The following is a 15067-nucleotide window of genomic DNA, read 5'->3' on the forward strand; positions in this document are numbered from 1 at the left end:
AGCAACTCAGGTGAGAAAATGGGGACATATTTTGGTTCAGAAAGGTAGCAGTAGTGATGGTAGGGCATTTTTGATTCCTAGATAGGTTTTGGTGGTAGAAATAACAGGATTTGGGATGCCGGGGTGGCTCAGTTGGTTAAGCAGCTGCCTTCGGCTCAGGTCATGATCCCAGGGTCCTGGAATCGAGTCCCACATCGGGCTCCTTGCTCTGCAGGGAGCCTGCTTCTCCCTCTGCCTGCCTCTTTGTCTGCCTGTGCTCACTCGCTCTCTCTCCCTCTGTCTCTGGCAAATAAATAAATAAATAAATCTTTAAAAAAAAAAATAACAGGATTTGATGACATACTGAATTTAAAGGAGATTTCAAAAAGGGAGCCAGAGAGGACTCCAGTAACTGTTATTGCCATTAGCTGAAGGAAGGAAGGAGGACTCTGTAGATGTGTAGGGGCGGGAGAAGTAGGTGAGAGAGGTCAGTTTCAGACATGCTTTATTAGGTATCTAAGGGAAATGTTGAGTAAACAATTGTGTATTTATTCTGGAGATTCCAGGATAGTAAGTAGTACGGTTTTGTATCACCAGCACATGGAGGTATTTGAAGCTATAAAAATGCACATAGTTGGGGCACCTGGGTGGCTCAGTGGGTTAAGCCTCTGTCTTCAGCTCAGGTGGTGATCTCGGGGTTCTGGGATCAAGCCCCGCATGGGGGGGTCTCCGCTCAGCGGGAAGCCTGCTTCCTCTGATCTAATTCTATGTATCAAGATGAGGGTGAAATGGTTGATCAGCAACAGTTGATCACTGACAACTGGGGGAGAGCAATTTCAAGGGCTTCCTGGATGACTAAAGTGAAGAGCCTGGGAGGAGAGCAGAACTTTTGAAGTGTCTTGTTGCAAAAGGGACCCAAGAAATGAAGAGGCAGGGCAAGTAGGGTCCTGAGAAAGCTCATTAAAAAGGAGTCAAGTAGGCTATTCTGTGGGAAGAATCTGGTAGAGAGTTAAAAAATATATAAATATATACTCGAAAAGAGCATGAAGTGATGTTCTTAAGTGAGAATGAGGCAATCTAGTGCTCCTGAAGGGGAGCTGCATTTACACAGAAATCCGTGAAGATCTGATAATAACAGGTGGGGGAGAAATGAGGGCGAATGCTGTTGGATAAGGCGGCTTTGTTGGTAGAAACATGTGAAGTTCTCCACTGATGGCTTTCTTTCAGTGTAGTAGGACGGGGACTATTTTAAGGACTGAGTTAAATGATCCAACAAAGCACACAGAGGAGTTCCTAATGTGTATCTGTATTTTACTGACATAGAAAATATATTAAGAAAAAGGGTTACAAGTATTATGTATGGTATAACCCCATTTTCTGTGTCTAAAAGTGGTTTTTGAGAGTGAACACGAAATTCCTAACAGATGGGACCCTGTGCTGAGTCTGAACCCATGAATTAGAGGAAGAAAACAACCAGAACACTTGAGGGTCACCTGGATGACTCAGTTTATTAAGTGTCTGCCTTCAGCTCAAAGCATAATCCCAAGGTCCTGGGCGTGAGTCCCTACATGGGGCTCCCTGTTCAATGGGGAGTCTGTTTCTCCCTCTCCTCCTGTGCCCGCACTGTCGTTCAAATAAAAATCTTTAAAACAAGGACAAAGAACACTTTAAAAAAATTAAAATGCGAGATCCTTAAAGGTGTAAATCAAAGGTCAGAATATGTACCAAATTGAACAATACTCTAGAGGCAACATTAAGAGAGGATATTTGGAGGAATCCCAGAAGTGTATCTATGCTTTCTGGCCTTTATGATACTTTTAAAGATAAGAGTTTGCGGGTGAAGTATTATAGAGTAGAGGCTTTAAAAAGCAAACAACATGTTTTTCATTTCTCATATAGTTTTGTATTTTGTACTGATTACTGTATTGGTTGTTGCAGACCTGAATGTCCAACTCTCAAGTTCAAACTGTTTTATTACGTATGCTGAGAAACAGGCACCAGATGATTTGCAATGACTCTACAGAGCTCCTATTTAATGTTCTTTAATAAACCTTTGCAAATTTCTAATTGAGTTCACGACTTGTCCAGAGATTAGTACAAGGGTGTTTTTTAAAGTTTAAAATAATTTCATAACTTGAAAGATGTAGTTTATAAAGGAAGTTTTTTAATAATTAAAAAGTTAATTGAAATCAAAAGAATTTTGAATTAGAAGAAAGACTTCTAAAATACTATCAAAAAGTTAAAAAGGAGTATATTTAAGACATTTATTCTCTGTAAAATGCTTTGCAAACATTGTCACTATTTTCTCTTCAGGCACAATCTTCACCCACTTGATCCTCTGTAAAAAACAATTTGTTTTTTAAAGTTTCAGTTCTCCTTTATATTGCTTTTGAATATGTCATTTTATATGTTTTGATTAGCTATTAAAAATTCTGAATTGCTTTCTGATACCCTATGTATAAATCAATATGACTTTGAAAAATAGTCATTAATATAAAGAAATTTACTTTTAAATATACTTTTCAGTCTCCGTTAGCATTTTTTTTTTTTATGTGCCCCTTATGACATTGGGCAAGATGCTTCTCACCCAGAGACTTCGATTCCTCATTTGAAAACATTGTTTCAGACGATCTAGTAGGTGCCTTCCAACTCTAAAGCAGAATGACTATGTGTATTTTTTCTTAAGTATTTGTGAACTTTTCTAGGGTTATGAAACTTAGCAAGAACTAGGGCAGCATATTTTCTAGTTCATGCTAAGTTTCCATTTTGCCAGATAATGTTTAAAAAATTAAGACAGACTTTGGACCATGCTGGGTTGCCAGTCAATAATCAGTTATTTTTCCCCTCTTAAAATAATTATTGAAGAATTATTTATACAATGAGATTGATATATCCATACAACTTTCTGGAAAATTAAGAGCAGTGGAAAGCAAAGAAATTTTTAAAAATCTGTCCAAACATTTTCAACCATTATGGTCATTTATAAATATGATAAGATTTATAAATATATATAAATTAACTATGGGAGTGAAATCCAACCATATTCTTATCTATTATGTCACAAGGAAAGTTTGTGGAGTTGTTGATGCTGTTTGTACCCAAATGAAATAATTCTCAATCTTATAGAAACAAACAAAGAGTTGTGAAAAATGTAGATTTCAGAAACATAGATTTTCTCTTGAATGCCACTTAGTAACTCTGGGGTTTTTGAGTATCAATTAACATGTTGGAATTTTTATTTCCTTATTTAACAAAAGGAATACTAACCAACTAGGTTATGGTAAGGATTCAAGCATACAAACTACTTATGAAAAATGGTTAGTATATGTTGTTTTAGGATGACTTAGATACATTTCTCTGATTGCAAATAAGATGCTCTTTGACAGTTTTCTTCCACAAAATGCAAAATATTTATGCTTCATAAGTGGCTAGATTTTACCTTTGTTTACATTCATTTCTTTTCTCTAATGTTTAAGATTTTTTCTTCTTCTCCTTTCTTTACCTTCACTTGCCTTTACCCTTCGTCATTTTTGCTGATTTCATGAAATATTGGGGATACTCTCTGTATTAGTGTTCTCCAATAAAGCAGAACCAATTAGGGGTATAGATGTGTATACACATATATTTAGACACATGTATATATTTTTATGTGTATATGTATGTGCAAAATATGTGTGTGTATATGTATTTGAGGTTTTCAATTAGCAATAATCGCGCCTCGGATAAACCTCATTGGCTACGATACTGCCACTGCGCAAAGCTTGTATTTGAGGTTTAATTTTAAGGAACCGGCTCATGTAATTATGGAGGCTGGCAACTCCAAAATTTGCAGGGTGGGCCAAAGACAGGAGCTCCAGGAAGAGCTGATGTTGCAGTGTAAGCCTGAAGGTCATTTGCTGACAATTCCTTGGGAGCCCAGTCTTTTGTTCCATTGAGGCCTTCAACTGGTTGGTGGAGGCCCACCCACATTATGAAGGTTAATCTGCTTTATTCAAAATCCACTAATTTAAATTCATCTCTTAAAAAAAAAAACAAAACTCAAAAACAATCAAAACAAAACCAAAACAAATACTTCCCAGAAACATACAGAGTAACATTTGACCACATATCTAGGCACCATGGCCCAACAAAATTGACACCTAAATTAACCATCCCACTCTCTAAATCGGTCTTCTTTGGGAACGCTTCAATAGCACTGAACTCACCCTCTAGGCACATGAACAGGAATCCAAGCATCAGCTTTCAGATGGTGCCTAATCAGATATGTTAAAAAACAAAGCAAATCAGGGGTGGGGGTAATCAATCTTTTCTGAATGTACAGGATCCATTGAGCTGTGAAGACCTAGGGCGGTAGGTAATTCATCACCACCTTTTATTTTAGAACCAAAAGTATTAAATTTATAATATCATGGCTTTAACTCCATTCATCACAGAATATTTGTAAAAATATGAACTTGTCATCTACTTGTTCATGATAATTATATAATGACTAACCACTATGAAAGTTATATGCATTGAAAAAAAATTTGTATTGAACTTCATTATCCATATCATATAACCTAGAATGACTAGTCAAAACATTAGGAAAGGTAGTTAACACTAGTAATTTGTAGGATTAGCTTTGTGGCTTGAGAAGCTCTTCATAATTGGAATTCAATTTGTTATACCAGAATTTCAAAAGAAATGCTTCTAAAGCCTCCTAAAGAGAAACAGAATTACTGTGTTAACACAAAGAAAACTTTGAAGGAAATATTTAAGTGTCTAGCTCCAGAAATTATAACTCGTGATTTATTTCCCAAGTCGGGATTTCACATTAAATTCACTTATGTACTAACACTATGGCCTTGCATAACTCCCCAGCTGTCGGGCCTGCATCGATCACCCAATCACTGGGCTAAGCAGTTACTGTGGCTGCAGGAGTGACACAGGAGAGGCTTTGATCCACTTAAATTGGAGAGTAGATTCTAGTTCCCAGCTTTAGTTTGGATGGACTCCAAGTAGGAAAGAACTTTGAAAATTGCTCTCATCATTTCAGGCTAAAGAAAATGCCAATGCTGATGGAGGGAATTAGCAAGTAAAGAAAAGGAATGCAAAACAACACTGCACAATTTAGAGAGAGAGCTGGCTACATCTCACCATCCTTGCATCTAATAACAAAAGACTCAGAACTCTCCGCAAAGAATTTAAAGGACTTGGAGAAACAAAAGTGTACATTCCAGGGCAGTACAGACAGTGGGAGACAGAGAGCAATGTGGAATCCAGGGAACAGGATGAAGAGCTGGGTTTATCGTCTGAGCCACAATAGTGAAGGGTTACTGATATTGGGTAAACTGTGTCTCATCCCCCCATCCAGTTCACATGTTGAAGTCCTAATCCGTAGTACTTCAGAATGTGATTATATTCGTAGATAATGTCTTTAAAGGCTGGTAAAGTGAGGTCGTATAGAAATGGGTCCCAGTAAGACTCATGTCCTTATAAAATGAAGGAGATTAGGACACAGATGTGTATGCATGTGAAGACAGAATAAGAAGGAGGTAACCAACAAGCCATGGATAGAGGTCTCAGTAGAAACCGACCCAGTCAACACCCTGGCTTCTGGCATTAGAGCTGTGAAAAAATGACTTTGGTGTTCAAGCCACCCACTCTGTGGTATTTTGTCATGACAGTCCTAATAAATAAACTACTACAGTCATACTATTAACTACTTGGTTAGAACAACTTCCTGGATACCTGGCATAAGAATCAAATACTTTGAGGCACATCTTCTGTTAGTGCCTACAACTCATTAAAAAAAATAGTTCTCATTAGGGACACCTTGGATGGCTCAGTTAGGTTGCTAGCTCTTGATGCCAGCTTAGGTCATATTCTCATGGGTCCTGACATTGAGCCCTGTGTCAGGCTCCTCCCTCAGTGGGGAGTGAGCTTGAGATTCTCTCCCTCTGTCCCCTTCCCCCCACTTACTCTATCTCTAAATAAGTCTTTAAAAAGTGCTTTCATTAGGGGAGCCTTGGTGGCTCAGTCAATTGAATATCTGACTCTTGATTTCAGCTCAGGTCATGATCTCAGGATCTTGGAATCAGGCCTTGTGCAAGGTTAGCGCTCCTCGAGGGCAGGGTGGGGTGGGGTCTCCTTGAAGATTGCCCTCTCTGTCTCCCCCAAGAAATCTTTAAAAAAATAGTTCTCATTATAAAATGTAGTTTCTTAGATTTATTTTATTCCTATTAACATTCAAAATAAACAACAGGAGTCTTTAATAGTTTTCACATGGAGGCTCTGAATTACATGGTCAATTGTGTTTGCATCGAGATTTTAAGGTCTAGAATGAAATAAGCCAGGTGATGTGGATCCACTGGAGGACCCTCTGGGTATGCCATTCCCTGTTTTTATACATGTAGTTTAAATATAAGAAACATCCATATTAAATAATGAAATCTGACTTGGAGAATAGGCAAATAGTCTAGAGGATTTCATTGAAAAAATGGCATATATAAGAGGAAAATACATGTTACCAACGGAAAACAAGTTCTAAGAGTGGGATAATATTTAGTCATTATGCCACTATCCCTTTATAGGAACTGTAACCAGAGCCTGACTTAGGCATACATCTGTCCATTCACATTTTACTTGTACATTCTAAACATGGCATTTGTGCTCGACTTTGAAATAGGCAGAGGGCATAGTTCCAATAAGACTATATTGTTGGAATAAGCAAATGCGCATAGAATGAAGCACAGATTTTAACATTCTTTTTCTGTTAGGAATACGGTTCTGGGGATATCATTTAAAAATTTAGCTGCAGGGGTGCCTAGGAGGTTCAGATGGTTGGGTGTCTGTCTTCACTCGGGTCGTGATCTCCTTGTTGGGCTCCTGACTCAGCAGGGAGTTTGTTTTCTCCCTCTGCCTCTTCACAAACTCCCTCATGTTCTCTGTCTTGCTCTCAAATGAATAAAATCTATCTATCTTCTACAAATACTGAACTATTTTATCATTCTACAAATATCTTTTTGTAGTAGCAAAAGCTGTGCTTTCACATTAACCATTCTTTAGGTCAAGAGCAAGTTCAACAGATCTTGACATATATGAACCAAATGAATATAATTTAACACTTATGTGACAGACCCAAGGCTAGTCTAGGGTGGAGAGTTCTTTGGGCCATTTTGCGCTTTCTAAATTATACCAGTGTGCCTTACTAATTCAACAACTGTGTGGCTGGAGCATTTCTGAAAGAATACTTTCTATTAGCAAGATAGAGGCAAAAGTCTTGTAAATGATTCCCAGTGCAGAAACAGATATTGAATTAACACATCTGTGTCAATGAAATACATGGGAACATGAAACAAAAATATGTAGTCCAGTCTTGACTCTGCCCTAAGTGCTTTATTTATAAAAGAAAATTACCTCGGGCTCTCAAGAATACTTTTTCCACAGCTTGTGTCTTGTAAGTATGTCTACACACTTTCATTAATGAATTTTTACCCTGCATATGAATGCTTATAAATTTTTAAATAACCATGTATAGACCTAGATTTTTTTCCCCAAAACATTCTTGAGAGCATTGATAAATTTTTATCTCACTTGCATTGCTGACTGGTTCAGTACCATAGTTATAAAATGTATTTTGAACCTACAGGGGAGCTTTATTTAAAGCTTTATTTGAAAGTTTTGGGTCACTGACATTATAAAAGACATGTTATATTGAAGCTGAGCTCATTGCCTGGGAAACAAATGTGCCAAAAGAATTATTTCAAGGTAAACTGCCATTCTGGAATTTGAGTTACTGATCTGTCTATATATAAATCAAGTTTAATTTTATTTGCAAGTTTACAGAAACATACCTTAAGACATGTGTGTAGATAGAAATATAGGTATTTAGGGTTCTACTGCTCTATCTAGGATATTTATAAAATATTTCCAACATCAAAAGTAGAAATACTATATTAATACAATAGACCAAGGAGAGTCATGAATTCAATATTTTAGCTTCAAAAATTATCAAAAACAACTTAAGCCACAAAACTTCCTGTAATAGATTGTTTGTATTGGCCATTTACGATAACGTAAATGCTACTTCAAACACAGATATATTTAAACAATGGCATTTCTTTTATAGCTGTCATATTACATCACTCAAATTTCTGTTTTGTAAAAACCAGTCATAATTTCAGATCTCAGAACTACATCCTTACAAAGGCTTGAGACTTTTTAAAATTTTGCTTACATTTTAATCACTGATCTAAATTCACATAAAATTGTTGAATGTTTGAGTATGGGATTATCAGTCTGTGGACTAAGCTTGTTTTTCTTTTACAGAAAGATATGGCTCAGTAAATATATATCCTTTTTATAAAAAGCAATAAAATAAAGGTTAAATAAAAATTAATTTGGTGAAACCTACCAAACATTCAAGGAACTAATAAAATCTTCTTAAATTCTTTGGGGTGGGGAGAATACAAAAGGAGGGAACCCCTTCCCAAACCTTTTTTGTTGTTTTTTTTAACAAGTCCAGCATTACCTTCATAATAACACCAGACAAGAACACAAGAAAAAATTACAGGCCAACATCCCTGAGAACATTGGTGCAAAATTCTCAACAGGATCAGCAAACTGAATTAGCAATACATTAAAAGGATTATATGCCATGATTAAGAGGGACTTATTCCCGGGTTGCAAGGATGGTACATTACCTGCCCATCAAAATGACATATACTGCATTAACAAAAGAATAAAAGTCATGATAACAGATGCATTAAAAAATATTTGAAAAAAATCAACATCCATTTTTGCTACAAACTCTCAACGTAGTAGATGTAGAGAGAATATACCTCTATAATAAATGTTATATATGACAAGATCACAGCCAACAATATACCCAGCACTCAGTTTTAAGATCAGAAACAAGACGAAGATGCCCACAATCCCTACTTTTACTCAGCATAGTATTAGAGGTCCTAGCCAGAGCATTAGGCGAGAAATAAAATGCATCCAAATTGGAAAGGAAGAAAATTGTCACTATTTGCAGATAACATGATATCGCATAGAAGACCCTAAGGACTCCCCCTAAGAACTGTTACAAATAATTAATGAATTCAGTAAAATTTTAAGATAAAAAATCAATATACACAGAACAGTATTAGCACAGCAGCAGAAAGAAAAAACAATCTCACTTACAAATACATCCAAAATAACAAAATACCTAGGAATGAGTTTAATCAAGGAGGTTAAATACTGAAGACTCTAAAACATAAATGAAATAAATTAAAGATAGACAAGTAAATGGAAAAAATATTTCACGTTCATGAATTGGAAGAACAATGTTAAAAAATGGTCATACTATTTAAAGCAATCCACAGATTCCATGTAATCCGTAACAAAATTCCAGTATTTTTCAGAAATAAAATAAGCAATCCTAAAATTTTTATGGAACCACAAAAGACCCCAAGTAGCCAAAGCAATCTTGAAGAAGAACAAAGCTGAAGGCATCGTGTTTCTTGATTTCAAATTATACTACAAAGCTACAGTAATCAAAACAGTATGTTGCTGATCAATAAAATAGAATAGAAAGCCCAGAGATAAACCTAAGCATAAATCTCCAATTAATTTATGACAAAGTAGCCAAAAATATACAATGGGGAAAGGACAGTCTCTGGAATCAATGGCATTGAGAAGACTGGACACTTACATGTAAAAGACTACAAATTCACCCCATTCTTAAACTGTACACAAAAATCAATTCAAAATGGATTAGAGACTTGAAAGATAAGACCTGAAACAAAATTTCCAGAAGAAAACATGGGCCATAAACTCTTTGAGGTCAGTCTAGATAATGATTTTGTGGATTTGACACCAAGGGCATTAAGAGTAAAAAACAAAGAAGTGGAACTACATCAACCTGAAAAGCTTCTGCACAACCACAGAAATCATCAACAAAATGAGAAGGCATTCTATAAATGGAAAATCATTTGCAAATCCTACATAAGGGACTAATATCCAAAATATACAAAGAACCCATACAACTCAATAATGAACAATTAGATTAAAAACTTAGCAGATCTCAATAGACTTCTTTCCTAAGACAACATACAGATTGCCAACAGGTAAAAGAAAAAGTATTCAACATCACTTACCAGAGAAATGTAAATCAAAACCACAAGGAGATCACCTACACCTATTAGAATGGCAATCACCAAAAAAACAAGAAATAATGTTTGTTAAGATGTGGGGGAAATAACCCTTATGCACTGATGGTGGGAATGTAAATTTGTGCAACCACTACAGAAAACAGTATGAGAGTTCCTCAAAAATCTAAAATAAAACCACTATATGATCCAGCAGTTCCCCTTTTGGGTATTTATCCAAAGAAAATGAAAATACTCATTAAAGATATACACTCTATGTTTATTAAGGTATTTACCATATCCTAGATATGTAAACCACCTAAGTGTCCACTAATGGACAAAAGGATAAAGAAAATGTGATACACACACATAAACTCAGCCATAAAAAGGAAATCCTCCCATCTGTTCCAACATTGATGGACCTTGAGGTCGTTATGCTAAATGAAATAAGTCAGAAAAAGACAAATACCATATGATATCACATATGTGCAAAATCTTTAAAAACAAACAAGCCAACAAACCCCCACATACACCTCACAGATACAGCAAACAGATTAGTGGTTTCCAGAGGTGAGGTTTGGAGAATAAATGAAAAAGATGGAAGTGTACAAATTTTAAGGAAGAAATAAAAAGAAAAGTAAGGAAGAACATGAAAGGAAATCATCCTACACAATGAAGTAGAAGCAGATGATCTCCAGGGGTAGGAGCCTTTGATGAATTTCTGGAATAGGGTTACTAGAAGCTTATGAAGGCTGAAGTTGACTGTAGTGATGTGGAATTATAGTTTGGTTTTCCCAGGAAGTAGACTGAAGCCAAGATTAGGCCTTTTGGAACTTTCTTAGGGAGTACTCTTCAGATCAACATCTGAGGATGGAAGGGAGGAATGCAGGTTTGAGCAGAGAAACACAGCTTCTGATACAAGGGTCTCAGGGGAACTTCAAGTAAAGTCATTATATAACATCAGGATCTGTCCCTCATTTGGGCAAGAAAACAGGGTCTTATAACTCAACCAGGCATCGGATGCAGGCTGCCTAGGTAAGGTCCTGACCTTGGACAATGACAAGGTTCTCTTCATTTGAGGGGAATTCCTAGAGATGGTTGATAAACAAGGGTCAAGAGCTGGCAATATTTCCAGCAAAAGCCTGGGAAATTGATCAATTATCCCTGAAGGTAATGGAGCAGGGTCCACCATAGTGATGCCTTGCACCACTCAGATTCATTTTAGTAATATGAGTCCTAAGAGAAATTACTGGTGAACTTTTCCAAAGGAATCTTACAATATATTAATTATAATTCTTACTTTCCTTTAGGTTTTAAAGGTACAACTGCTCTCCATCTTTATACTCCCCTATTATCCATTTTTAGATGCCCTTCAACTCTCAGTTTATACTTTTCCCATCCAAATGGCCTGCTTGCCAAAATAAAACAGATCATCATTCGCAAAGTGTTTGAGCCTCCTCACCATAACTTTAAGACATGGCTGTTGCACCTGTTGAGTACCAAGAATTAGCCAGTTGGATCATTTGATTCCCAATACATTTCTCTATACCTCCATATGTAACATCAGTTCTATACTTTCTCTTTCTCTTCAGGGTCATTTACCCTCACCAGGTAAAAATTTCTGTTCTTGCTTTCTATTTTCTTAACCCAAGGAGCTCTAAGTACCAGGTGGCAGGTTTAAATTCAATAGTAACTTTGCTGGATCTCCTGAAAGTGTTTCCTTTGAGAAAGCAGGACCTCTAAATCTGAAGAATACAGAGCCATGGAGGAAAGAAGTTCCCCAAGTGAGTTACTCGAAGTGATGGTAAGTGAGGCCTATTACATTTCTAACTCTTGGTTTTTAGACATATGTAGTCTATCTGTTGGGGACTTAGCCTCACATAATTGTTGATTTAGGATGTACACTAGTTACTGGAAATAGGTGTCAGTCTTCACAGGGTAACATCTCCAAACTGTCACCCAAGCTATGCTATCAACTAATCCATCATTCCAGCAGGTCTGCAGCTTCTAATTAGTGTGGTACAGGACAGGACCAGTGGATATCATGGTCCTGAGAAGGATTTCTTGACATGGTTAAAGTTTGCATGTGATCCACTGATACTGTATCAGCAACTGATAAACATTTTAATAGTGGCACTTGCTGAAGGTCTGCAGGAAAGAAAAGCAAAATATACAGATACGTTGCAAATTTTCTAGTCAAAATTAATTGAGTTAAAAGCAGTTCACTGTGTTTCCTTGCCACCAATTGGCTGGTGGACCTAGTACTCCAAAGACGGTGCAGGTCACAAGGATGATGCATGTAACAAGGGCCCAGCGCTGGTGCGTCTGTCCAGAGGATTGAACACTTGGTGAAAACAGTAGATAGATCTGAATAGGAACCACCATAGTGATTCTATTCACATTGTGAAGTAACTCCATTGCACAATAATGGAGTCCAGAAGACTTAGACCTTTAGTGCCTTTTCCATGATGAATGCCTTCTGACAGGCATTAGTATGAAATACATTGAACTTCCCACTATGCTCTCCCAAACATTCATCCAGATTCCCTACCCAAGAACTCCTTGTCCTCAATCTTCTAATCTTCCTGACCAGGCCCCTCACTCAGCCATTAATTTCTTCTCCTAAATATTGATACAGTCTAAATGTCCCTTCTATTTCCATATAAAAATGGACAATCAGGTATACCGCCAACAGTTCTGCCCATCAGGATTTTCTATCAGTGGTGTTTTTTAAGGATACTCCTGAGTGGGACTGTACCACAGCTACATTTTATTTCAATTGAAACCCATATATTGAGCCAACTCAGTTGTTTAAACACACATTTGAATCAAGATAATTTTCCTTCTGGACATAAGAGATTCCCTCCCCATTAGGGAAAACGGATAGGCCCTATAGTAGTTCAGAGACTACTGAAGTGACTTCTGCCACTGTCTTCTTGCTTAGTCATTGGATAGGGGTCACTCTGCAAAGAGTATGACCTCAGATCAAATTCTGAGGAAGATCCAGAGAAAACTGGTAACTAGAATTAGTCACTTAATTATGCCTTTTACAAGTAGGCAGCAAGTCCTTACAAGTGGGCAGCAAGTCTTTTTTTTGAAGGGCTTTATGACCTATTCATCTCTGTGCCCTCCAATCAGTATCACTATATAAAATTAAAATTTTTACATATAATCCATTAACTAAAAACTTACATCAAATCTTTCTCTAATTTGTTCACAATTTCTTCTACCACTTAAATATATGGAATAAATTTATAGCAACTACTAATTCCATCATCTTATTTCTGGGTCCTTCTATATTGATTTTTTACTCCTTAGTTAGAGACCATATTTTCCTAATTCTTTGCATACGTACCCCAGTGAGAAGACAACCTTCTTAGAATTGTACTAATATCTATGGCTTATAAGGTCTTTCTACTGTGGCTAATAGGACACAAATTATTCTAAGCCTTATGTGCGCCTCAGGATTTGTTATCTACTGTTTTCCAGTAGTTCCTTCTCTAGTATTGGATAAGTTCTTGCACATATTGAAATAGGTACTTAGGAATTCAGAATTCCCTTCACAAATCTCTGGACTCTCTATGCCACATCTTTCTGTATAGTATTCTGTCCCAAAAATTATGGCTCCCTTGGCCTCCTTAAATTCCTACCTCAATCTCTTCAACTCAGCAACACTACATGGTGTTAGTAAGGTACTACATCCCAGAATCTTCTCAACCATTATCTCCAAGTAGCAAGCAGAGATAATTGCATGGCCTATCTTCTTCATATTCCTCATCTACGACCTCTCAGGCCTGCATTGCTTATTTCTGTTGTCTGAAATAATTATTTCAGATATTTTGTCTAGTCCCTAGTTGTTAAAGTTGGAAGGTAAATTGGGTCTCTATTATGTCTGAAAGCTATAATCCAGACAATAACATTTAAATATAATTGCTCTATCACTGAAAGTCATCAAAAGCCTAGGAACAAATCTAAGGAAGGATTTGGAAATCCTTTACAAAAGCCATAAAACATTATTAGGAGCCTGAAGGAAGACCTAGATCAGTGGAGGAATACACAATGTTGAAATACTGGAAGACTCAGAATTGTAGAGATAACAAACTTCTCCAAAATGATTTATGGTCTTAATGCAATGTGATTTAAAATGCTACTATTTTTTTTTTTATTGTAGACTTTGACAAAATCATTCTAAAATGTCAAAATGCAAAGGGCAAAGTATATCTAAGACACTCTTGAAAACTAACCAGGAGTAAAGATTTAGTATCTCAGAAACCAAGAAATATTTTAAAGGTACGTGAATGAATACAGAATGAAATTGGAAGACTATCAGAAAGGCCAATAGTATAGAATAGATTGGCACATATGTGGATACTTGATTTATGTTAAGAATGATATTAGATAACTTTTGTATCAACATGGACGGGAGTGGGGGAGATTATGCTGAGTGATATAAGTCAAACAGAGAAAGTCAATTATCATGTGGTTTTACTTACTTGTAGAGCATAAGGAACAATATGGAAGACATTAGAAGAAGGAAAGGAAAAGAGAAATGGGGGAAATTGGAGGAAAAGAGGAACCATGAGAGACTGTGGACTCTGAGAAACAAATAGCATTTTGGAAAGGAAGGGAGGATGGGGTGAACTTAGTGGTGGGTATTAAGGAGGGCACTGGGTGTGGTGCAGAAGCAATGAATCCTGGAACATTGAAAGAACTGAGAAAAAAGAAAAAAGAAAAAAATGATATTGGATAATATTAAAGGAAAGATGTTTTCAATAAAAGGTTCTGGATGAACTCGAGTCCCATTAAAAAAAAAATGAAATTTAACCTTTAATCTCAAACCATAAACAAAAATCCATTTCATGTTGATTTAGTACAAAAGGCAAAACATTCAAGTCTTTAGAATATAGTAAAAAAATAACTTTATGAACTTGAGGAAACAGTACACAAAAGCCTTGAATTAAAACAAACAAACA

At 36.4% G+C, this 15067-nt stretch overlaps 1 pseudogene; it reads right to left on the minus strand.

The window, feature by feature from the left end:
• Nucleotides 1–3591: 3591 nt before the first annotated feature.
• LOC123389469 lies at nucleotides 3592–3741 on the minus strand (annotated as a pseudogene).
• Nucleotides 3742–15067: the final 11326 nt, after the last annotated feature.

The sequence above is a fragment of the Mustela putorius genome, unplaced genomic scaffold, assembly GCF_011764305.1.
Source record: "Mustela putorius furo isolate JIRA1106 unplaced genomic scaffold, ASM1176430v1.1 tig00003974_pilon_pilon_pilon, whole genome shotgun sequence".
NCBI lineage: Eukaryota > Metazoa > Chordata > Mammalia > Carnivora > Mustelidae > Mustela > Mustela putorius.